Consider the following 26673-nt stretch of genomic DNA (forward strand, 5'->3'; position numbering starts at 1 on the left):
AGCTGCTTAATAGGATTATTGCAAGACAAGGAGCAGTCTTGCTCTCAGGGCCGATCCCTGTCTCACCCTATCACTTACCAATTCTCAGCCTAGCCGTCTCCTAAGAAGAGAAATGTTCAATTTCCTGCACTGATCAGAACTAACAGTTTTCCCAGCCTGTGGGAAAAAAATGCATTGAAAACTGTGGATATGCAATCAGGATAACACAGAGGAGTTATTTAGGTTAAAGCATCTTGTATCCCTGGATCACTTAAGATATGTGTAGTTGTAAGTACTAGATTCCCTGGACTGGTCTGAAAGTAATTCTTATTTTGAATGTTAGTTTTTTGAGTTCAACTTAAGCTTTATTTCCTTATTTTCTAAATTAAGTGGAGTTAGCTTCCCTGATCGGAGAAGGAAATGGCAACCCACTCCAGTACTCTTGTCTGGAAAATTCCATGGACGGAGGAGCCTGGTAGGCTGTATTCCATGGGGTCGCTAAGAGTTGGACACGACTGAGCACCTTCACTTTCACTTTTCACTTTTGTGCATTGGAGAAGGAAATGGCAACCCACTCCAGTGTTCTTGTCTGGAGAATCCCAGGGATGGGGGAGCTTGGTGGGCTGCTGTCTACGGGGTCACACAAAGTCTGACACGACTGATGTGACTTAGCAGCAGCAGGAGCTTCCTGATGGCTCAGACAGTAAAGAATCTGCCTGCCAATACAGGAGACCAGGGGTCCATTTCGGGGTCAGGAAGATCCCCTGGAGAAGGGCAGGGCAACCCACTCCAGTATTCTTGCCTGGAGAGTCCCCATGGACAGAGGAGCCTGGCAGGCTACAGTTCATAGGGTCACAAAGAGTTGGACACGACTGAGCAATTAACACACAGAGAATAGATCGGTCATCCAACTCTATGTCGGCAATAAGTGCGTTCAACCTTAAGTTGAACTAAGAAGCCAAATTAAAGTACACGTGTTTGGTGGTAGGCAGAAAATATCCTAGATCAAAATTTTGTCAGAAAAAATGGTTCAGATGAACCTGTTTGCAGGGCAAGAATAGAGACTCAGACATAGAGGATGAATATGTGGACACTGAGGGGGAAAGGGAGGGTGGGATGAATTGGGAGCATAGCATTGACATATATACATTATCACCATGTGTAAAATAGATAGCTAGTGGGAAGCTGCTGTCTGTCTAGGGCATGGACCTCAGCTCAGTGCTCTGGGATGACCTAGGGGGTGGGATGGGGGTAGAGGTGGAAAGGAGGCCCAAGAGGAAGGGGATACACGTGTATGCAGAGAACTGATTCACTTTGTTGTCCAGCAGAAACGCAACACTGTAAAGCAGTTAGAGTACAATCAATAAAAAAATAATTGTGTCAGGCAAAGGAAAGTAGTCCTAAAATGTTCTTAATAAATAGGAAGCTGGTTTCCAATGGGTTTTCATCTATAGACCAAATACATACATTATGAACAGTCTCACCCAGAGCAGGAAAAAGTCAGAAAGACATTAGGGATTAATCCATGGAAAAGAGATAAGACTGAGTATTCAGCCTAGTCTATGAATCATTCAATCCCTTTGCCCTGAGACGCTTGGGTTCCCAAGTCAATTCTTTTATTTTTAGAATCAAGATTGCGATAAATGCCGTATTCGTTTCTTTTGTACAGTACATTTTGCATGCATTGTCCCTTCTATCTGGTTTCCTCAGATGGCTTAGTAACTCTACCTGATGCCAAAGAAAGCCTTTGAGTGCTCCTGCAGTCCTGGTTGGTCGAGGTGGTGGGTCCGCAAATAGAAAATGGCATTTTTCCCATTTTGTCTTTCGTGAAAGAAACAGAACATGAAAGAAAGGCTTTTCACTCCAGTCTCTTTAGGCCCTACCATTTCCCCCTAACTTTTATCATCGTTTAGATAATAAGGGGGTGGGATGGGGTGGTTAATGGTATTGTTTCAGAAATATTCTGACAAATCATCTGACAAAGTAACTAACTTTTCTTCCAATGGTTTAATACATCTTCCAAATAGGAGCAAGACATTTGGAGTCCATTTATTTTTATGTAATAGATGTAGGAAAGGGGGAAAAGGTGACAAACTCCTTTTACTTTTTCCTTTGAGCACTTTAATGGAAAAAGTGCATAGGACTTGAGTCAAGTAGGTCACCAGTTATTAATTTAATTCTGTGCCCTTGGGCATGCAGTTCCCTTCTGAGTCTGTCTCCTTGTCTCCAGATGGGAGGGTGTGGGGTGTACATGGGAGAGGCTGATACAATGAGAGGCCTCATGGATGGTCAGACAAGCCTGATTTACGAGTTTTCATTATAATCAATCCCCTTAGTTATCCCTTCTCCTTGCTAGTTTTTCTTTGCCCTAATTTCAGGCCATTATTCTTACTATGGCTACTTCCTACTTTGCTTTCTTTTATTTACTTTGGCAGATCAGCTATTGTGTTTTTCACTATTTATCATGTAACCAATCTTCATTTGTTTTATCATCATTTAAAAAATTGTAGTATAGATAGTTGATTTGCAATACGATATGAGTTTCAGGCACAAAACATAGTGGTTCACAATTTTTAAAGGTTATATTCCACTTATAGTTACTGTAATATTGGCTGTATTACCTATGCTGTATAATACATCCTTGTTGCTTATGTATTTTATACATAGTAGTTTGTACCTCCTAATCCCCTGTCCTTATCTGTCCCCTCCCCTTCCCTCTCTCTACTAGTAACCACTGGCTTGTTCTTTATAAATGAGTCTATTTTGTTATATTCATTAGCTTGTTTTACTTTTCAGATTCTGCATATAAGGGATATTATTTCTTATTTGTCTGTCTCTGTCTGACTTATTTTACTTGGATTCATCCATGTTGTTGCAAATGGCCAAGTGTCATCCTTTTCTGTGACTGAGTCATATCCCATTGTGTGTGTGTGGGATCTTCTTTATTGAGTCATCTGTTGATGGACACTTAGGTTGCTTCTGTATCTTGGCCACTGTAAATAATACTGCTATGAACATTGAGGGGTACATATATCTTTTAAGTTAATGTCTTAGTGACACCAAGCTTTAAATATGAAATTTTTGTCTCCAAAACTGTCTTTAAACATTTCACAATAACCTTCCTATCACCTTCCTGTTTTAAGGGATGAATTCTTGGGACTTCCCTGGCTGTCCAGTAATTAGGACTCCATGCTTCCACGACAGGGGTCTGGGTTCAATCCCTGGTATGGGAACCAAGATTCTGCAAGCCACGTAGATCAATCCCACACCACCACCCGTCCCCCGCCCCCCACCTACAAAAGGATATATTCTCCACATTTATTCTGCAGTTTTCTAATCTTAACATTCTGTGGGTTTGCATTTGGTACTGAGAACCTAGGATTTGGTCTCTGGGTAGGATGTCCTTGGTGGCTTAGATGGTAAAGCGTCTGCCTGCAATGTGGGAGACCTGGGTTCGATCCCTGGGTTGGGAAGATCCCCTGGAGAAGGAAATGGCAACCCACTCCAGTGTTCTTGCCTGGAGAATCCCGTGGACGGAAGAACCTGGTAGGCTACAGTTCATGGGGTAGCAGAGTCAGACGCGACTGAGCGACTTCACTATCCTTTCCTTTGGGAACTTGACTAACTAATGACTTAAGGACATTTCTTACCCCTTCCTTTTCCTGGGGGTGCTGGGTACCTCTGACTTCATCCTGGCTTATCGGGACTTCTGCCTCCAGCAACAAACACTCACTGGATTCCAAAGCTCCTTTTTTTTTTCTAGCTCCAGATGAAGGTCTCTTTTCAAAGGATGTTAACACCTGATTTGTTGTAAGACATTCTGGAAAGCAGTCTTATCCTACACTGCTCTTATACTCTAGTGTTTGAGGGTTGGTGGCCTGATTCTTCTTTTGAGGCTGTGTCTCATTGATGTAATTCTAAAACAATTTTAAACCCACAGATTAAGAACATGTGTTTCTTCATGTCACATGTTAAGAGAGACTTTAATTCATTCTGAAATCTATATTGAAGACTGTCTTAAAGCAAAATTGCAACTTTACAGCTATATTAACTACAAATTACATGGAGTCTGAGTATAGTTATCCAGAGAGTCAAAGCCAGCTAGAATTCTTCTTTGACAAAGGCCTCAAGCTTTTCATTGTTGTACCGGAGGGTAGGTGGAGTGGGCCATGTGATAAGGTGGAAAGATATGTTTTCCTTCTCTGGTCTCAGTCTCAGAGTGTCTGGAATGTTCTTCAAAGGTGGATCTGTCAGCATGACCTTTGCTGGCTCCTTCTTGAATCCCTTTATATTTTATCTACTATCTCTCGGGACATAAGTTTCATATTTTTATTATCTACAGTAGCACAGTACTTCCTCTTTTTGTCCTAAAATTACATCTTTCAAGCTTTAAGGAGTGCCCTCTGCCTTTAGGATTGGGAAGCGATGATTCCATCTGCATTTGCTCCCTTCAGTTCCACCCGATCCTGAAGGCTTTGATGGTATCTGCTGAGCCTTTGTTGTCAAGACAGAGAAAGCTAATTTGGGTTCAGAAAACAGTTTCAAAGGAGCCTACCTCCAGGAGCCAAATAGTTTTTGAGCCAGGGGGCAGGGGTCCTCACTGTTGAAATGCAGGAGCCCATTGTGGTGAGCGTCGACAAAGGGTTAAGCATCACAGTCTTCGTAGAAGCAGAAAACAGGGCCGATCCAAAACATATAACATATACTCCAAAATAAGCCAGGCTCGCCCCTCTTAATGGGATCACTGCAGACATGCCAAATGCTACAGCTAGTCAATTGTATACATATGGTAAAACTTTTCATACCATTCAGCATTTGCCGCAATATGATTTTAATTATGTACAGATTGGGTAGCTGGAAGAAAGCTTTGGAACTGAATAAAGTTAAACATAAGCTCTTTTATAAATGGCCCCGGTTTAGGTTAGAACGTATGCAAATGACCGCCGGGGACAGTAGGAGGAGTGTGGTCTGGGACAGTCTCTGGGGACGGGACAGGACTTGTCTTCAAGCTGGGGACCCGGCTCATCCGCAAGGAGAGAATTTACAGAACAGCGATTATACTCCTTTTGAAGTCGGGACTTAATGCTAATTCTTGCGCCTTGTTGCTCACATTCTTCCTGCCCCGAGACAGGGTTTGTCTCTGCACAACGAAATTGCTGTCTGGGCAAACATCACCTTCAACTTGAAAGACTCTGGGGTTGGATACGGCAGAGATCAGTAATTTTGAAACTTTTTTTTTTTCTTCTTTCCTAATGGTACTTTTGTGGGCTGTGTTGTTTCTCTGAAGTCAATTTGACATAGTAAATTCAAAAGCGGTGCTGTTTACCTCATTCAAGAAAAGAATCAAGAGGCAAATGCTGCTTGAGCCAGGCCTTGGCTGTGCAGAGGAGAAAACTGCCGGCTTTGGAATGTGCTTTCCTCAAACTTGAACAGCCTAGATTTGGTTTTCCTCAGAACTTACCAGAAAAGCTTGGACTTACTGAATATCTTCTGGGTAAGCCACTCTGAATTCCAGCTTCTCTTTGGTGAAATGAAGATACACTCTGTGCCACCCACCACCCCACCCTGCAAAAGCCAACTTACTGAGGCTTCAGGACCCAAAACCTGGCCCGTCACAGACCCTGCCCGCAGGGCTGCTGACATCCCCGAGGAGAGAAGATGGAGTTAGTGTAATAAGGGCTGAAAATGACACCTGACTCTTTGGGAGCCTCTCGGATCATATCAGACCATTCCAAGAACGGGCAAGCCTGTATTCTGTGTCTTTGCCGGTGAGATGGGAGTACCAGGAATTGAACCTGTTGCAAGACGGGGGGCCCCCTTCCAGGGCCCAATAGTGGGCGTTTGTCTAACACTCGGAAATGGATTGTCTGAGGAGACACGTGTGCTGAGAGAGCAAAAGGCTTTATTGGGAAGGGGCGCCCTGGCGGAGAGAAGCAGCGTAAGGGAACCCAGGAGAACTGCTCGGCCACATGGCTTGCAGTCTCGGGTTCTATGGTAATGGGGTTAGTTTTCAGGGCGTCTCTAGCCAGTCATCTTGCTTGGTCCATATTTGGTCTTCCCGTCCTTCCTGGTGGTGCAGACCTCGCTCAGCCAAGATGGATTCCAGCGCAAAGGATGCTGGGACGTTGGTAGGACAATACCATGGGCTGGCATCTCCTCCCTCCTCTTGGCTCCTCCTGGATTCTCCTGGTTAGTTTTCCGTGGCAGCACCTTGTTCCTTATCGGGACTTCCGGTTGTGAGACAGCTTGTACGTGTGGTTATCATTGTGCCTGGCCAAGGCAGGCAGTTTTGGTCAGTGGCTCCCTAACAGACCTGTTACAGGCGCAGGGTGGGGCCTGGATCAGCCATGGAGAAGTCTTCTACACTAATATCCATGAAGAAGGAGGCAGAATGAAGGGAACCCCAGGTCATGGGGAGAGGGGGATGGACTTCGGGATCCCTGTTATTCTAGAGGAAACCACACTCCCCAGCACTGCTTTTGGCCTTGTGAGCAGCAGTGATTTCCGTGTGCTCCCAGCCCCTTGGCTAATCAGAAGGGTGGCCACGGCAGCCGTGGGAAAAGACTGTGTCACGTTTCAGCCCCTTCTCTTTGTATCTGTGAGTACTTGTATACAGACACTGATCTGTAGACATACACACTCAAGTTCTAGTTTTCTACTGTTTGGGCTTTGGTTCAGTAACTTTTCTTGGGAAAGTCACTGATTTTAGCCTAGAGGGAGTTGTGAGCTAATTAATTAATTAGCTAATTAAAGCTCTTTGGTAATAACTATCTAAAGATTGAAATGTCTCACTCTGGGGAGAAGAGGCAGGGCTACCAGTGAACTAGACTTGACCTCTAGACTGTGAATTTCTTGAGGGCACCTTTCACATCTTACCCTCTTTTGTGGGATAAATGAAGGCCAAGTGAATGACTCTGAAATTAATTAATTTCACTTCATTGAAATGGATTTTGTTAATGGACCGTTTAATAATGCGTTTAGATATACAGAAACGACATCTGTAGTACAAGTACAGTCATACAAGTTAGTTTCTCCATGTTTAGGAAGGAAGATAGGGGAGAGGGAAGAAGGAAGGTCATTTGTACTTAATTTCAAATACTGATTCCTCATTTCTTCTTTGATGTTTACTTCAGTGGCCTTAAAATACTGGCTCCCCAGATAAAGTTTATTGCTTCTTGAAGTCACTTCCATTCTTAGTTACCAAAATCAGAGGAAGCATAAACACTAGGGTTAACTGCAGGGGATCTTTGCTGTGCTTGGCAGCCCAAAGAATCAACCTTGTTCCTTCAATTCCTCTCCCCATGGCTGCCCCACTCCATCCCCTGTTGAGACCACAGCCCTTTGTGGCCTTGGATGAGTTCAACCACAAAGAAACCATCCCCCCCACATACTAGGAAGTGGACAGGCTTGTAGGAGTGAGACAGGGGCTTGGACAACATAGGGGGTGACCTCTTTAGGTGGGGTCTGGCTCAGGCCCTTCACTCTGGGGCTGATATTCTCTGGTTGACCTTTGCTACTCTGCATTTAGTTCCCAATCCACTTGTATGCCCAGCAGTAGAGGAGGAGCTAGAAAAGCCACAGCTCCTTAAAATATAGGGGCTGTCATCAACGTAGTAGGAAGGACAGACATTTAAACGATGGTTACAGCTTGTACAGTGTAATACTTTGCTAGAGTTGAGGTATAAACCAAGAAGAGACCAAAAAAAAAAAAAGCAAACAGTTATGCCTGGGAGTATCAGGGAAGGCTTTATGGGGGGCATGTTGGGCAGGGTCTTGAAGGATGAATAGGGGTTCACTTGGTAGAGACTCAGGGAGGGCATTCCAAGCTCTGCAGATAAAGTAAAGATATGCATTTCTAAACGGCAAAAAGTCTAACGTGGTCAAAATACAGGAAAAATGGGTGAGTGGGAATTCACTGGATATGAGACTGTTGCACCAGATTGGGGTCCAAATGCCATCATAATGGTTGATTATAATTATTTATATGTCTGTATCTCCTGCCCAAGTGTCTGCACCCTGAGATCAGGGAATAGGTTTTACTGACTTTCTTCAGACAAAGTTGGGCATTTTTGTGGTGATATGGCTGTAGATTTACTGACTTTCTTCAGTCTTCCTGAATCTGACAGTGTTTTTAAGAGGGCCCCATGAATTTTCATTGAATGGATATTGGGTGATATTGGAAGTTATTTTAGCCTAGGCTGAGGATCTGCTCATATATCACAGTAATTTGTTTAGACTTTACCTCTTGGGGAACATAGAGCCATTAAACAAGAATGACCTAAATCTATCTGTGTTTGACAAAGTTATTCTGACTATAATGTGACAGATTCCTTGAGAGAGACTGGATGTTGGAAGGCCAGTTATAAAAACTACTGTAATGATCTGGAGGAAATACTAGAAACTTTGGGAGGGTGGAAACTTGAGAGATATTTATAAGGTAGCATTGACAGCTAACCCCAATTTTTGGTGACCAGTTGAATGGAGGGGGGAAAATTGAAGATCGCTGTTGACTCAAGAGAAACTAAGTCTGACTTTCAAGTGGATTTATACTCAAACATGAAAAGGAAAAGAATATCCTAATACTTGGGCACTAAATGTAATTAGCTTATTGATATCGGTTTAGAAGATTGAAATTGAGTTGACTAACCAATAAGATTTACATAGACATTGAAGAGAAGGAACTAATTTATACAGCATATGTAATATACATATTGGTTTTGTAGCATACATAATATGCAAATAAATAAGTAAAGAGTGTGTTCTGATGTCATAAATGTAATAAGGGCTGCCATGTGTGGTCTCACAGGTTGTGTACTGTACAAATCAAGGAAGCATCACCAATAATAGCAATAGGTCAGCCTGCAAAGGTACTGCCATGTCCGTCTTGGCCTTCAACTCAACAGATTCAGAGACTGTGTGTGTTTCTAGCCACAAAAGAAGAATTTTAGGATGGGAATTTGATAGACTTGTAAGGTTTGATCATCTGATGGAGGCCCTTCTAGAGCCAGGTCATTAGTTAGTTAGATGTGTGTTAAATGAGGGAAGTTTTTCTCCTCTTAAAGGACTTAGGCTATGTTCTCATCTTGCCTCTGACAGCAGTGGGAAAACCCAGCTTTTCGCATGTGGTGATGTTTTGAAACCTCCTAGCGTGTGATGTGTCCCACTCCATGGTGCTCAGTGTTTCTGAATCTCGTTCATAATGAATGATGCAAAGTGACACATGGATTCAGCCTCTAGAAGGGATAAACTCATGGAAGCAGATGATGAAAGTACAGTCCTTTATATTCTTTCACAACAATCCAGTGTTGCTTTAAAATTGCTGTGGATTTTGCTCACATGCTTCAGGGGAGATAGCTTCCAACGGTGACAGACCAGACTGTAGGTTAGGCTTGTCTCTGCTGTGACCTGGCCTGCCATGAATGGGGGTTTCTAAACCATCACAGTGGTTCTCAGTGGCCAGGACTCAGTTTGGGGGAAGTGGGAGGCTCTGTAGAACATGTCAGAGAAGAGCATCCTCTTAGGCGTCAGACCGCCTAGGGCTCCCGGAAAGCAGCCCAGACGACTGCATCATACACAATCTCCAGATGCTCGGGCCCTTGGGACCCAGTTGTCAAACCGAGTTCTGGACCAGGGCCTGGGCAAGCGCAGGTAGGGTGTACAGCGGTGCCTGGTTCCCCACACTTATTCATCTAGTGGAAACATGTCAGGCTGCCTCCTCCAGGGCCCGGCATTTATTTTAAAGAACGTTAGAAAGGAAGCAGATCGCTTCCCATCTTCCTCCCTCTTTGGGCGTGTTTATTGTGATTGGAAATCATTCTCGGCCACGTGGTTGTGGCTTTCACCCCACTCTTTGTGTTCCTAGGTTAAACAGCCCTCTGTGCAAATAAACAGAAAAGGGTGAGGTATTTTATTCAGCGACAGAAAAAGGAGCAAAGTGAGAGCCTGGAGAAGTGGGAGGGGAGGTCCGCAGGCTCGTGTCCTCTGCAATGAGCTCTTTCCTCGCTCGCGGAGCCAGGCCGGGAGGCATGGTAGAGGCCCTGGCCGGCGCTGGCGGGGAGCCCAGACCCAGGTGTTCGGCAGGAAACCGGACTGCCGGCCCAAGGTTGTTGTTTGCTAGAACTTACTTGGGGCTTATCTTGACTGTTCCTGTTGGGGGGGAGGAAATTTGGAGCTGCTCTCAACTTGATTAAAACCTGAAAGCAAGAAATAAAGCTGAAGAATTTCTGCAGTTTTGGATCACATATATTTTAAAATTTCGTTCCAAAGCTCATAAAACCTCCAGCTGTTGGTACAACTGATGAGACTTATTTGCCATCGAAATCATTTTGAACACATTCCTTATATATATATATCTTTTAAAACATTTTATTTATTTAATTTTGGCGGCACTGGGTCCTTGTTGCTGCGCGCAGGGTTTCTCTAGTTGCGGCGAACGGGGACTACTCCCTAGTTGCGCTGAGCGGGCTTCTCACTGCAGTACCTTCTTGTGCTGAGCTCAAGCTCTAGGGTGCACGGGCTTCAGTAGCTGCAGCTCTCGGGCTTAGCTGCCCCTTGGCATGTGGAATCTTCCTGGACCAGGGATTGAGTGCATGTCCCCTGCATTGGCAGGCAGATTCTTAACCACTGGACTACCAGGAAGTCCCTGGACACATTCTTAGAAGGAGCCACATACGACCGAAGACCACTCAGTGATGAACACAGCACACACTGCACCAGAGCCCCTCAAAACTCGGCCTTTTGTGTCTGAGGGACCGTAGGCTTAAATTTTCATTCTTCTTGTCCTCCTAGACCTGGAAAAGACTGTTTATTGTTAGTTAGTTCCCTATTTCAAGCCAATGCACGCTTCATGAAAATCTCTTGAGAAAGAAAAAGACTTCCACAGATACAGAAAGCCAGCAAAAGTCAAGTGGATGGTTTAATGAATTACTGAGGTCAAAAAACAAAACTTCACTCCTGCCCCCTGCAGTCCCCATCTCAGGCCCTCTTCTCCCCTAGGAATAACCTCTCTTCTGAGCTTCTATGATGACTTCTTTTCTGGGTTTAACTTTTTTTCCTTTAATTAAATGCTCTTTATTTGTTGCTTTTGGTGCACAAAGCTATGGGAAGCTGCCCAACCCAATAAGTCAGCCCCTTCATCACTCTTAGTTAAGGCAGCCATGGGCCGGGGGGAGGGAGCATTCAGTAAGCCATCTTCTCCCCAACCTTCTTTCTGGAACCATTCTCTATATAGGCCCCTTCATAGTTCCGAGCCCCTTCGTAGCCAAGGCTCTGGGCCAACTGCATGGCCTGCAAGCCCCGCTTGCCCATCTGACAGAAGAAAATGAGATTCTCGTCTTCTGGCTTTGGCTTCTCAGAGGAGAACAAAGCCTTGAAAGCAGCCGGCTCCATCTGCAGGTCACTTTCCAACTCTGACCACCTCCACCGGGGGTGCTCCATGGGCTCCGAAGTCCACATGTTGGCCTAGAGCCAGATCCCAGGTCTCCCCTGCCGGTACCTCCAGCCATGGTGCACACGGCAAATGCGGGTTTCAGGAACGTGGCCCTGGCCCGCCCCCTGGGAGTGGGCTGTGTGTTTAACTTTTAAAAATTATTTTATATAAAATCATTATATAAAATATTATATATTATTATATAAAAGTATTTATATTAAAATTATTTTATATACATAGATTTTTATTTTTGGCTGCACTGGGTCTTCTTGAAACCCATGTCCATTGAGTCGGTAATGCCGTCCAACCATCTCATCCTCTGTCGTCCCCTTCTCCTCCTGCCCTCAATCTTTCCCAGCATCAGGGTCTTTTCAAATGAGTCAGCTCTTCGCATCAGGTGGTCAAAGTATTGGAGTTTCAGCTTCAACATCAGTCCTTCCAATGTACACCCAGGACTGATCTCCTTTAGGATGGACTGGTTGGATCTCCTTGCAGTCCAAGGGACTCTCAAGAGTCTTCTCCAACACCACAGTTCAAAAGCATCAGTTCTTTGGCGCTCAGCTTGCTTTATGGTCCAACTCTCACATCCATATATGACTACTAGAAAAACCATACCTTTGACTAGATGGACCTTTTTTGGTAAAGTAATGTCTTTGCTTTTTAATATGCTGTCTAGGTTGGGCATAGCTTTTCTTCCAAGGAGCAAGTGTCTTTTAATTTCATGGCTGCAGTCACCATCTGCAGTGATTTTGGAGCCCAGGAAAATAAAGTCTCTCACTGTTCCATTGTTTCCCCATTTATTTGCCATGAAGTGATGGGACCTGATGCCATGATCTTAGTTTTCTGAATGTTGAGTTTTAAGCCAAGTTTTTCACTCTCTTCTTTCACTTTCATCAAGAGGCTCTTTAGTTCTTCTTTGCTTTCTGCCATAAGAGTGGTATCATCTGCGTATCTGAGGTTATTGATATTTCTCCCAGCAATCTTGATTCCAGCTTGTGCTTCCTCCAGCCCAGCATTTCTCATGATGTACTCTGTATATAAGTTAAATAAGCAGGGTAACAATATACAGCCTTGACGTACTCCTTTCCCAATTTGGAACCAGTTTGTTGTCCCATGTCCAACAGTTCTAACTGTTGCTTCTTGACTTGCATACAGATTTCTCAGGAGGCAGGTCAGGTAGTCTGGTATTCCCATCTCTTTCAGAATTTTCCACAGTTTGTTGTGATCCACACATTCAAAGGCTTTGGCATAGTCAATAAGGCAAAACTAGATGTTTTTCTGGAATTCTCTGGCTTTTTCGATGATCCAGTGGATGTTGGCAATTTGATCTCTGGTTCCTTTGCCTTTTCAAAATTCAAAAATTTGATCTTGCCTGTTTAGAAATATTTAAAGTACCTTTTAATTCTTTTAAAAATTACAGATGCTTCCTTTAACTCCTTAAAATTTATCTACTGAACGACCTTTAAGTAGGACTTAAAGTATTTAAGCCAAATTCTACTAGCAACACATTCAATTACCTCGTGTAAGCTAGATTTTGAGATTTTTTTTTGTAAACACAATGGTAATACCTAATTTTAATTGAAATGTGGTCAAATCTAAAAACAGACATAATTTAAAATGCTAAGAAGCCAGAAAGTTGCATTTGAATCTATACTAGCGGTTGAAAGGTTGAGGTTATCTGGCTAATATACAAGGGGAGCTTTTCATTCTCTGATACTATTGATCTTGTGATGTGTGCTTATATATAGGGTTCCAGGTGGTGCTAGTGGTAAAGAACCCACCTGCCAATGCAGGAGACATAAGAAAAGCAGGTTTGATTCCTGGGTCAGGAAGATGCCCTGGAGGACAGCATGGCAACCCACTCCAGTATTTTTGCCTGGAGAATCACACAGACAGAGGAGCCTGGTGGGCATCAGTCCAGAGGATCTCAAAGAGTCAGACACAACTGAAGCGACTTAGCATGCATGCACGCCCTTATATATGTAATCATTATGTCACATAGTCAAAGTGAAAGTGAACGTCGCTCAGTTGCGTCCGACTCTTCGCGACCCCATGGACTGTCCATGGAATTCTCCAGGCCAGAATACTGGAGTGGGTAGCCTTTCCCTTCTCCATGGGATCTTCCCAACTCAGGGAGCAAACCCATGTCTCCCGCATTGGAGGCGGATTCTTTACCAGTTGAGCCAGCAGGGAAGCCCTGCGTCACATGTGATTGTCTCTATTCTAGGCAAAGAACAGAAAAACAGCTATGGCTCTGTTAGAAAAGCCCAAAACCAAAATCACACGCAAGCTTAGAAGTTAAAGCTCGAGAGCTCTGGTGTGATGGGATCTGTCTTTCTGTTCTGGTTCTGCCACCATTTAATGCTGGGCACAGCAACGGTTCCTCTGCACCTGATTCTCACAGTCCATCCACACTTTTGTTGTGAAAAATGATTATTTATTAAACTCTCTACCTCATTATTAATCTTGATTCTGGAAAATGTTAGTTAAACCTGAGTCTTTGGTGTGAAAAATAAAAAGGTGTGGAAAAAATGCATATTCCCAGGGTTCATCAAATATAACTTCATTTACTTGTGGGTACTAATATTTTGCATTTTTACCTGATAATGGTTTATTAGCATTGGTAATAATAACTAAAATGGCAAATACTTGCAGAATAACTTTTAGTTCATGAGATGCTCTTTCTCATGAACTATCTGTGTTTTTATAGGATAAAAAAATCCCACATAAAGTATCTCTTCTGCTTTTATCATATGCTAGTGTTCTTTCCTCAGCTGGTGGTGAAGAGGAACTTATTAAAGACATAGGTGTTAAGTGAAAAAACCCAAATTATAAACATCCAGTCATTATTTTTCTATACATTTCTGGAGCTGTTTATTTTGTATAGTATCCAGTTCTTAAAATCATCACATAAGTCTATACTGTGAAAAATATGAGTTAAATAATGGATAATTAATCTTGACATAATCTCATGGCGTTGCTTCTTAAAAAATAAATATGTAATAACCAAGCCACCAGGATGACACTGAGAACTTAACTGCCATCCTGAGCTGTCTTATTGCATAGTCACTTAAACCCACATGAGAGAGGTTTACAATATGAGTCATTCAGATTCCTCTGCAGGAAGATGGTTTTTCTCTTGCCCTGAGTCCGTACTCAGATACCATGTGGCCATCTGGTAGATTGCCACAAATCCTGTATCTGTATGCGTGGCATCTAGGATACATCTGAAGGAAACTGCATTAAAAGGAAAGAAAATTGAGTCACTGTTTTATCCTGATCAGAAAGGTCGCAGTAACCTGTCGTCCCAAAGGAGGCACTATTCTTGAGAAGGTTACAGTGGGGTGGTGGGGGTTAAGAGACCTCCTAGCAGTTCCCACAGTTCTAGCAATTCAGGCTAGATTTGGGTTCCATCTCCTTGAGGTTTAATCCCCTCTTCTGGCTCCATTGGTGTTACTGGGCCTTTTGTGTCTTCATGGGTACCATCTTCTTTCCCAGACTATGCAAGAGGGGGGAACCCCACTCTGTTTTCCTCGCTAGTCCTGGAAAATTCACACCAGCCCTTCTCAAGCTCTTCCTAGCTCTGAGCGTTAAATGTGAGCATCCCATCCTTAAGAGATATGTCTTTCATGAGGAATCAAAATTGTCCCCAGCTTACTCTGGAACTAAGTGAAAATTAATCTGTGGGCAGGCACTCTCTCTTTTTCACACTTACCATTCTCTATAGCCTTCTAACAGAGCACTTGTCACTTTGCTCTGTAACTTGAGAGCTTTCACATTTCTTTTCACCATCACCTACAAAAGAAAATGTGTTTTCCATTGCAAACCAGCACACACACACACACACACACACACACATATATATATATATATGTATGATTGATACAGAGATATAGACATGTATCCATGTGAGTTGCCTTACCTTGACTGCACGCGCTCTGATATTTTCCATTCTGTGCTATTCTGTTCTACTTTCTTTGTTTATTTTTGTCTGTGCTGGGTCTTCATTGCTGTGTGTGGGCTTTCTCTGGTTGTGACCAGTGGGCGCTACTCTTTGTTGCAGTGTCCGGGCTTCTCACCGTGGTAGCTTCTCTTGTTGCAGAGCATGAGCTCTAGAGTGTGGGCTCTGCAGGTGTGGTGTACGGACTTCACTGCTCCTCTGCACGTGGAATCTTCCCAGACTAGGGATCTTTGCGACCCTATGGACTGTAGCCCCCCCCCCCACCCCCAGGCTCCTCTGTCCATTGAATTCTCCAGGCAAGAATACTGGAGTGGGTTGCTATGCCCTCCTTCAGGGGATTTTCCCAACCCAGGGACCAAACCCGCATCTCTTATGTCTCCTGCATTGGCAGGTAGGTTCTTTAACACTAATGCCACCTGGGAATCCCTTGCCATACCCTAGTGGGACTCATTTCTCCATAGAGAGTGGGACGAGCTCATTATTAGAATTTTGTGGCAAAAATGAAAATGACTTCCACATTTAAAAAGACTATGCGTGTAAAATCAATGTGAAATTTAGAGTATTTTGTAACTCAGAGGTCTTCATAAGAACTATTATATTAGAAAGATTACACCTAAATGAAGTCTGATGTAGCAGAAAGAGCACCAGTGGAAGAACTTCTGGTTTGATCTGCAGTTACTGACCACTAGATTGTGAGTGGGACAGCCTCTCTGGATCTTATTTCTTCATCTATGAAAGGAGACCCCTCTCCATTCCCCAAATCCTGTGATTACAATATGGGCTTTCAAATCCATTTTACATTCACTGGATCATATTAATCAACAGGGAGATAACATTTCACTTTTCTCAGCTGCAGAGTCTGAATCAGATACAGTGCCTGCAACCTTTTCTCTCGATAATTGTTGCTTGCCATTCTCAGAAGTGTCAAATGGTGCTTAGCTGACCTGATCACCAAAATGAAGTCAGATTATCTGTTATCTTCAGAGATAGAACTTCAAAAATGAGGCTTTTGCATGCATCGTCACAGTAATAGTTTGTCCTAAATTGTACGTTACTTGGTCCATGAACTGTAACCTCTTCATTTAATGCGTTGTGAATTGATCATTCACATATGAGTAATGTAATGAGCCCGTTTGCTGTTTTCTTCTAGGACAGAATGACTTGGAAGATAATGGAGCTTCAAAGTCTAGCAGAATTTGAAGTCTTTCCTCTTCTGGTTTAAATTTAAGAAGGTCAGTAGTGAATTTTCTTTTGCTACCAGCTGGTACTTGCCCATCTTCCCTATTTCTCAACGAGCAGGCTGTCCTGAAGTTAGCAGGGCAATTAGGAACACCTTTGCTGCATTGGTATAGAAGTCAAGATTTTTTTCAGATGTCTAGAAGTAAAATGCTTAGTTTGGAGAGGTTAGCAGCACAGTTCTGTGCCACCAGCTCCCTAATACAGAGCTCCTCTTTTGTTTCTTCGCAGTACTACCCTCCCAGGTACCCCCCGCCCCCCCACCAAGGCTCTGATGCAAATGAAAATCAGATAATAAGTGACTCAGCTTGAAAGGTTAAACTCCTCACCAAAAATGTCAGAAAGGACTCCGTTACCTTTGTTGTTTTCAAAATGAACAGAGTTAGTGTCCACAGGGCACCAGGGTGGTGGCACATTAGTTCTTATATAAAGAAAAAAAGGAGCTGGTGTCAGAAGCAGTCTTTTTCTGACTCATTTGCTCTCCATTTGTTGCTCCTGTTTGGCTGATTATGTTAACCTTCTGCTCGGTCTCCACATCCTATCTAGTTTTGCCACCTTCCACCTAAAATTAGATGTATGTTCAACCCTGTCACTGCTCTGAGCGGCCCCCTATCTGATTAAGCCCAGCCCCCCTTCCTGGCTTCCAAGGTTCTGTGGCCTGATATCCACCCCCATCCTCATCTCGCGATGCCCCTTCCTCACTCCTAGACCTATTGGGTCCGTGTCTTTGCTCTTGGCTGTTCTCTGTCTGACATTATCTCCAGCCCCCTCCTCCCCTGACTGCACTGCAAGACACACTCAGGGATCAGCCCCTCTGGGCAGCCTTTCCAGGACCCCCACCCCCACCCCCATAGTGGGCGGCAGGCCTCTCCAGGATCCCGTGGTCCCTGCACACACACCTCCGTACCTACACTCACCACTTCATGTCCATTTAACAGTCTAACTTTTCTCTCTCTCCTGCTGGGGGGAGAGAATTTTAAGTCATTATTGCTGAAAATTCACGGCTTCTCCAGCAAGATCGGATTTCTGAAAGACGTACAAAAACATAGAAAGAGAAGGATGAATAACCAAGGATGAATGTGAGAAGAGATTTAGGACAGCAGAAGCCTTAAATGAGCCTTGACTTGCAAAGATGCAAAAGCTGGTGTTAATAGAAAAGACTTTTAAAACTATCTCTAGCCAGAAGGAGAGAGAATAGGGGCTAGCAAGTGTCAGGCTGGAGAAATTGAGCATGGGCGGGCCACTATTTTTGTAGATATCACAGTGGGTACTTTAATGAGCAAAAGGGGCTGGACCCCTCTAGCCCTGAGAGGTTGATTCTATAAAACAGGTCATTATTTCTATAAAAACAGATGTTGAAATTCTACATGAGGTCTACACATGTCCCAGGACGTGAGCTAGTAAGATAATTCTAGAGTTGAAAAGATAGCCTGCTGAACAGTTATCAATAAATTACTGCTTTTCACCTAAAATGTTTAAAGCAGCTTTTAGAGTTAGTGAGTTTATTCACAGGACATGGTTTACTCTCTGGGATGATCTGATTTGTCAAGTGTGCACCATCATTAGTGATAACACTCTGCACTCAAACAGCCCCTTTCATCTGTGGATTCCAAAGACTTTTGTAAGCATTCCTTAGTTCTCACACCTGACTCTGAATTTATCTGCACACTTGTGAAGTGGATAGTAAACAGTGTTACACCCCAGGCAAAGCCAGACCACTGCGATGGCGTCTCCTGGCTGTCCAGTTGTTGCTGGCGGCTGAGATACCTGAATGAACTCCAGCCTCCTCCCGCCATTGATGTCAGATCTTCTGACATTCAACTGTCAAATAAGGTATGAAATTTGTGGGAAATTTCTAGACTTCTAATCAGCATATGAGTTTGAGAATGGTGTACCCCATCTGGCTTTGTCTTGTGTTCTGTCCCCCTACACAAACTCACACACAAAGGCAGAGCTGTCTGGAAGGTTCTGGGACAAGATCGACCACTTTACTGTTGACTTACCATCCACCCCATGGCCCACCGCTCCAGCTCCAGTTAACACTTAACACCATTTAACTAGTAACAGGGAATTCCTCTGGGGTTGGAGATGAAGGGAAAAGCTTACCTCCCACCCCCTGTGGTTCTGCCTTTGACACATTTTAATAGTTAAAAGCTAAAGAAAACCTGATGCCTTCATTTCCTCTCCATCTGTCCCTTCTTAACCCCCTACAGTCTAGCTTGCATCCTCTCCCCTCTTCTGAAGTCACTTTTTTAAAAGTCTTCAATGACCTCCTCGTAGAATTCCACAAGGCATTTCTGGGGGTCGTTCCACTTGACCTCCCTGGTAATGCTACCTACCCTGCCCTCCTCCGAAGTCTCTTTTCTCCTGACCTCTGTGGCCCTGGGATCCCCACTTTGCTTTCCCCTCTCTGGCCATTTCTCTTTCCTGTTTGGAGGATATCCGTCATTCCTGTGGTCCATAAGCATCTCTGAACCTTCTGTAGGATAACCCTTATCTCCCATGGGATAGAGATAGGCCTACCCCCTCCCAGACTGGAAAACCCAGAGACCACGTTCTTTCCTCTCTTCCTCTGGTTTTCTATATCCAGTGGCTCCCGGCGGTCCTACTTTTCCTCTGAAGTAGCTCTTAGCACTCACTGCCTTATTGATTGGGCCCCAAGCACCCGGAGCATGGTCACCCAGACTCTTTTGATCCTGTGCATTAACAAGAGATGTTTATACAATTCCTTCTTCCAGTTTTTGATGGTTTCCGTATTATGTGCTGGACTGGGTGGCTTAAAGAGCAGAATTTTATCTTCTCACAGTTCTGGAGGCCAGAAGTCCAAGAGGAAGGTGCCATCAGGGTTGGTTTCTGATGAGACTCTTCTGTCTTGTAGACGACCACTTCCCTGTGTCCTCACATGGCCTCTTTGTGTTTCCAGAGAGAGAGAGAGAGAGAGAGAGAGAGAGAGAGAGGGAGGGAGGGAAGGAGAGAGGGAGAGAGGGGGAGAGAGAGCGAGCGAGCGCGCACGCGCCCTGGTGTCTCTTCTTCTTTCTTCTATCAAAATCAGGGTAAACACTTACGACCCTATTTAATCTTTATTACCTCCTTAAGGCCCCATCTCCAACTACAAGTCACATTGGGGCTTAGGACCTCAACATACAAACATGAGGGTGATGCACAAGTCAGTCTGTAGTATATACGTTTTCTCTTAAACTGGTATGTTCATTTAAAATATATAAAATATACTCAAAAAAAGATGAGAATTTAAAAAGCAAGTACAAACAAGAACTCTGCCGTTTTCTCCCCATATCCCAGGGCATACCTCAGTGTACCTGGGGTACGCTCCCCCTGTTCAAAACCGCGTACCTGGGCAATGCCTGCAGTGTTCCGATGGCTCAGTCCACGCCAGGATTTCGCATCGTCTTCCCATCCGGCTCAGCCTCTGTATCAGCCTTTGTGAAACACTGGTTCCTTCTCCCCCTCCCTCTGAGAGCACTGGTGCCCTGGGTTGCCCAGAAGAGGCTAGGCCACTGCCAGCTTGACCTCAGGGCCCCCCAGGTCTGCTTCAAGCCGTTGTTCCTCCCACCGCCTCCCTTGGAAGGCGCTTCCTCCTCCCCTGCAGGTCCGGGGCCTCGGCTCACATCCTCACCACGCTCCCCGTTCCCGCCCACCTGTTCGGCCCTCCCTCCCTGAGGCTCCGTCCCATCCTCTGGTGCGGAGGCCCCTGCGGCTCAGCAGGGTTACTTCCGCATTCGAGGGCGCCATCTTTCCTCCTCGAATGGGTTACAGGCTCCAAGAGCTCCTGGAGGCTTCTTCTTGCAGGCTGCTTCTTCATTGTACGCCCTCCGCTGAGCACAGCCCCTGAGCCTGTCCTCTGTCGCTGCGGTATTTCTCTGTCCTCCTTCCAGGGGTGGTGGTTGGGAAGAGACCACCGCGGAGGCCTTGGAGGCAGTGACACCATCTGACTGCCTGATCCGTCGTGTGCTCGTGGCCCGGATGTGTTTGGGGGAGAGAGCTTAACACGACTGAGTTCCTAAACCTACTCCAGCTCAGCTTCTTGCCAATGGTATTTCCCAGAACTTGGTAATATAGTCTCCTAAAAATTTAATAGAAGAAAAGTTGGCTGCTTATTGAAAAGCAGACTCTTGACTGCCGACTCAGATTCCCTTAAATTAATGTTGATGAATGCAAGATTTATTACAAAAGCATCCCTCTGTTTAGTGTCCAGTGGGGTTCAGGATGTGTGTGTAAATCATTCAGATAACAATTTTCCTGGGTTGAGCACTTGGCATTTGCCCACCACAAGTCACCTATGAATAGTGCACCTATTCATGGATGGCAGAGCTGGGATGCCGGCAGTGAACACTCAGGAAAAGAATGGCTTTGAACTCTGAAAAGGCAGCAAGCCTGGAGCTGTTTCCAGATCTCCAATTCCCCTTTAAAACTCACCAGCTCATGCTGGCCTGAGAGTTTCAAACCAGTGCACTAAAGTGAAGATACCAACTCACTTCCTGAACTTTATCTGTATGGCCCCGTGGCTGCAATCCAGTTTCCAGATATGTGTTCAGGGACCATGCCATTACTGGGATGAATGGCCTTAGAGACCTGTTAGCTGAAACTCACTCTTCTCTGTGCCATGAATATGTGCTGGCTGCAAATTGGTTTCCGGATCCCCTTTTGGGTCTGATTGCCCTGCAAATTGAATTGTTTAATATTTAAACTATGTATTTTTCCCCCATCTACAAGGTGAGCTTGGCAGACTCAGTATGTGTCATAATTGTGTTCAGAGTCCACAAGTCATTGCATAGTATGTGTTTCAAGTATGAGGTTGTTCAGGGTCCTGAACCAGGATAATCTCTCCAGCCTCTTTGAGTGATAGTTGGTTGCCAAGGATACTAACTGGTGCTGTGGGTGACACCCACTTAATCTGCAGAGACCATGCAGGTAACCTTCAGACCACGTTGCTCAGATTAAAGCATAGTTGTGGCTTTCCTCTAACGGTTCATTGTTGGATTTTCCTCTTGGTTTCTTTTTACTTTTGCATAAGAGCTACCTGTGTCTCTGATGTGGAAAGCAAAGGTCTGAGTTGGGGAGAGAGATGGACCTGGGAGAGGCCAGTGCTGGCCACAGAAATGCCTGCTACATGAATATTTCTTTGAGATTTTTGAGACTTTCCTTTTCACAAGAGACTCACAGAGAGGGATTTCCCTGACGATCCAGTTGTTAAGACTCTGCTCTTCCACGGTTTAGGGCTCCGGGTTCAATCCTAGGTTGGGGAACTAAGATCCTACAAGCTGTGTGGTGAGGCCAAAAAAAAATTTTTTTTTCTTTCTAATAAAAATTTTAAAAATAAAAAGAGAGACCTGCAGAGAAAGAAGGAGGGCACGGGAGGGGAGAGAGGAAGGGAAAGATCAAGAAAAGAAGAAAGAAAAAGCATGAAAGGAAAGGGAAGAAGGGAGAAAGAAGGCAGTCTCCCCGTGGGTCCCGTGTGGTTTTGTGAACCCGCCTCTCTGAGCAGAGTTTAACTCGGGACACAGCCTCCCCTTGCAGCCTCCCTCCACTGTGGCTGCTGGCAGGGGCCGCGGGGACATCACAGATGGCATCGGGGAGGGATGTGAGGGCCGGCCTTCTCCCTTCCCGGGGCCCTGGGCTGAGGCCCGTGTGGGGAATACCCACGTGGGTTGCCAAGTCAAGCATTTTCATGGCCTGAGTCACACAGACAAGAGTTTTACTCTGTGAACACAGACCAGGCGAATAAAGAACCAAATGCCAATCCCAGAAGGCAAGGAAATGATCATTAAGTGCCATTATATGCACTCAGGGTAATTGTCCGTGCCGTTTTTCTGTGGTTCTGTTCTGGGCAAGGGCAACACACGCTTCTAAGGCCTTGCTGAGCATCAGGCCCCCTCACTGTTTTCTTTCAACCCGGCTTTGAAGCCGGATGGTGCAAACCAGGACGGAGTTTGGAAAGTCTGTGTTCATCGCTGGGGTTTAATTAAAATACACTGAGCCTTGCAGAAACTTGTGGTTTCGAGTAATGGAAACTTTAGGGAATCAGAAACAGAGACTGATCCATGGAAGAAAGGTCTGATTTTCTCCTCAAGCCTTGGGTTTCTTGCCATCCATTTCCTCCCAGACTTGTAGTTGATGCCTTCTTAAACATATGAGTTATTTTTCTTTCTTTTTTTTTTTTAACATGTGAATAGTTTTTTAAAAATTTATTTTTAAATTGGAGTATAATTGCTTTACTTGTGTGCATGCTAAGTCACTTTAGTCGTGTCTAACTTTGTGTGACCCTGTGGACCATAGCCCGCCAGGCTCCTCTGCCCATGGGATTCTCCAGGCAAGAATACTGGAGTGGTCGCCATGCCCTCCTTTGGGGATCTTCCCAACCCAGGGATGGACCCCAGTTTCTTATTTCTCCTGCATTGGCGGGTGGGTTCTTCACCGCCAAAACCACCTGGGAAACCCCATAATTGCTTTACAATGTCGTGTTTCTGCTATACAACAGTGTGAATCAGCCATATGTATGCATTATATCCCCTTCCTCTTGATGAATTATTCTTCTAGTAAGAGACTAATCAATTGTATTATCACAAATAATCACTTATACAGAAGAATTATCCAAATATTCATACTGTTTCATATTCCCCTTCTGTTGGATTGATTTATAACTATATATTTATCACATACCTATTATGTGCAGAGCAAGTGAGAGGTGCAAGGGGTACACTTGTGAGCAACACTGGACCAGCCTGGCCTCTTTCCTCATGGAGCTCCTTAAAGCTTTCAGTGCCTCTTGGTCTTTCTATGTTAAGAGCATGGCATTTAGCTTGGTCTTGAGAAGTGAACTTGACATTCACAAGGTGTCAAGTAGTTAAGGAAAAGAAATGACTTTGAATATAGCCCTTGTCACCAACATACAGTTGTATATGATTGAATATATATCTCTAATAGTGATGACGTCGCAGTATTCTTCAAAACACGATTTACACATGTTTCTCCCACATGTCAGACTTCATTTCAGCAGCTCTGTAAATCCGTCAGAGGGGCTTTCCAAGGCTGTTGCTGAGAGGTGGGTCTTGACTGACCTCAGGCTCTTGAGAACAGTGTTTCTCAAAGTAATTTTTTGCATCCAAGTCACTGGATGTGTTTGTCAAAATTCAGATTCTTTAGCTTCACTCCAGATCCACAGAATTAGACTCTTAGGAATTCAGCATCAGAAAGATGCATTTCTTTTCTTTTCTTTTTCTTAATTAAAAAAAATTTTTTAAATACCAAAAACATTTTGCATTGGGGTATTCAAGTGAACAGCAAAGGGACTCAGCCATACATATACATGTATCCATTCTCCCCCAAAGCCCTCCTGCCATCCAGGCTGCCATATAACCTTCAGCAGAGTTCCATGTGCTATACAATAGGTCTTTGCTGGTTATCCATTTTAAATATAGCAGTGTGTACATGACCTTCCCAAACTCCCTAACTATCCCTTCCCCTGGCAACCATAAGTTCATTCTCTAAGTCTTTGAGTTTTAGAAAAGATCCATTTCTAACAGGCACTCCCCCAATCATTTTTGTGCAAAGTAAAATTTTAAGAACATTATTTTCCTAGCATTCTTATCAAAATCAACGTAAAAACAATCAGTGGGTTGGTCAAACCAAACAAACTCAATCCAATATTTGGGGGTGGGCAGCTGATATCAGGCAGGTCTATGATAAGTTTATTTAGCATCATATAGCCCCTCCCCCCAAAGCAATAAATAATAAAATGATACTCCTTACATTTAGCTATGTCTGTGACCTTAGTCAAATCATTTGATTTCTTACTTTCCTCATCTGCAAAATGAGGGGCTGGCCTTCATGATCTTTAAGCACATTTTTTTTTCTTCTTTTTTATTAATATCAACAAACTAAATAGGTACCTGAAGCTGAAACTCCAATACTTTGGCCACCTGATGTAAAGAAATGACTCATTGGGAAAGACTCTGATGCTGGGAAAAATTGCAGGCAGGAGGAGAAGGGGATGACAGAGGATGAGATGGCTAGGTGGCGTCACTGACTCGATGGACATGAGTTTGAGCAAGCTCTGAGAGTTGGTGATGGACAAGAAGGCCTGGTGTGCTGCAGTCCACGGGGTCACAGAGTCAGACATGGCTGAGCGACTGAACAACAACATCAAAATAGGTACCTGCAGTGGCGGTTAGTACTTTTACCCTTTCCTGTCCATGCAGCCCTCCTTTGTATGATGCAAACAGTGGTCACCAGGAGATTAAAGGCAGAGACAAAGAAGAAAAAGATTAGCACAGCAGAAACATGTCAAGTAAATTATACCTTCAGGCTCTAATTTTAATTGTTTTCTCTTATCTTCCTTCTTCTACTGAATAATATTCTTTTTTCTTCTGTTATATCGTGATTGAATTCATCATCTTTAAGTCATTCATCCACTTAAGTAACACTTAAGGAGCATCCAGTATATTCTAGGACAAGGTTGTATGTTGAGCACTTGTACATGAACAGTCTGATCTCATATGGTTTTCCCTCTACTAAAATCCATACATTTGAGCCAAAATAGTTCTTTGATACCTTTTCAATTCTAAGTTCCTTCTCCTGAAAGGATAATGTAGAAAACTTATTAAAAACATAGTGACCAAAAAAAAAAAGACAAGGATTTTTTATTTTTTTGAGCTATATCTAATTGCTTACATTTGAAACCAAAATTTTTTACAGACAAACCCTATACAGTCATATATTACCCCTGTCCACGTGCATAAACAAACAAAACCCATAGTTGTATCATTGTATGTTCTTTCCTATCATCTATAATGATGTTCCCTGGGAAGAAGGGAAGACAGGTGGGTTCTTTAAGGTTTTTGAATCGTTAGTGACAGAGGTGCTTAGACTCATTTTATATTAATAACCCCTCCTACATACCAGATAATAACTGTATGCTGATTTGTTTTCTATTTTTGTAAATAACTTTCAGAGAATGGCAATAAATCTTTAGAGGGTGATAGATGAAGAACCTTCCTTTAAAAATATTTCAAACTCATTTCCCTCTAATTACATTGGAAGGCTTTTAATGATAAAATTCATGAAAGGGTCACTGAAGTGAAGTGAAAGGCACTCAGTCGCGTCCGACTCTTTTCAACTCCGTGGACTGCAGCCTACCAGGCTCCTCCGTCCATGGAATTCTCCAGGCAAGAATACTGGAGTGGGTCATTGGATTTCAGAAATTCTCCTCACTCTGTAGATATGATTTAAATGTTTAAATTAAGAGTTAGTTGCTCAGTCATGTCTGACTCTTTGCAACCCCATGGACTGTAGCCCACCAGGCTCCCCCATCCATGGGATTTTCCAGGCAGGAATACTGGCGTGAGTAGCCCTTTCCTTCTCCAGAGAATCTTCTGAACCCAGGGATCAGACCTGTGAAACCTGCATTATGGGTGGATTCTTTACCATCTGAGCCACTAGCGAAACCCTTCAACTAAGAGGGTACCTGGATTTATGAGCGTCTACCTACATCTTGGATTTAAGGGGGGAAAGGGTATTTGCATTTATGTTTGTGATCTATTTTATATTCAGGAGAGGACTATGTCTTTGAGGTTGCTTTCCTCAACTGTTGGGCCATTTCACACAATTTGAACAGATTTTTTAGAAAAAATGTATCTTATTCAGGTAGAGTTGATGATAGTATTGCATTATGAACAGATTTTTAATTAAGGTTTATAGGTGAGTCACCATAAAAATGATGCAGATTTTCTCCCCCCACTCCTGCCCCTGGAGAGCCATTGAAGGATGCTTCCCTTGGTTGCCCCGCCGCATGTGGGATCTTCCCGGGTCAGGGATGAAACCCGTGTCTCCTGCATTGGCAGAAGGATCCTTTACCTCTGAGCCACCAGAGAAGCACCCGGCTCTCATCTGTCCTGAGGACTAACTGAAAACAACCGGAAGAATTATTCTGGCTTCATTGTTTGCATCAAGCTGCACCCCAAGACCTCACAGGGAGAGTTTGAGGTGTGCTAAACCACCCGTGACTGCGAGACGGAAGGGGACGTCTCCTGTAGCATGTTCCCCAGAAGGGCGG

At 44.0% G+C, this 26673-nt stretch overlaps 1 protein-coding gene across 2 annotated transcripts in view; it reads left to right on the forward strand.

The window, feature by feature from the left end:
• Positions 1–26673, forward strand: part of SCAF8 (SR-related CTD associated factor 8) — a 210148-nt gene that overhangs the window by 171788 nt on the left and 11687 nt on the right. Inside the window, exons 21-22 of one of the 2 annotated variants that reach the window (XR_009690683.1) lie at positions 16519–16600; positions 24508–24788. The gene's annotated coding sequence lies outside the window, so the exon portion shown is untranslated. The remainder of the gene's footprint in view (positions 1–16518; positions 16601–24507; positions 24789–26673) is intronic. The other variant, XR_009690682.1, reaches the window with a different exon arrangement.

This window comes from Dama dama, chromosome 26, assembly GCF_033118175.1.
Source record: "Dama dama isolate Ldn47 chromosome 26, ASM3311817v1, whole genome shotgun sequence".
Lineage (NCBI taxonomy): Eukaryota > Metazoa > Chordata > Mammalia > Artiodactyla > Cervidae > Dama > Dama dama.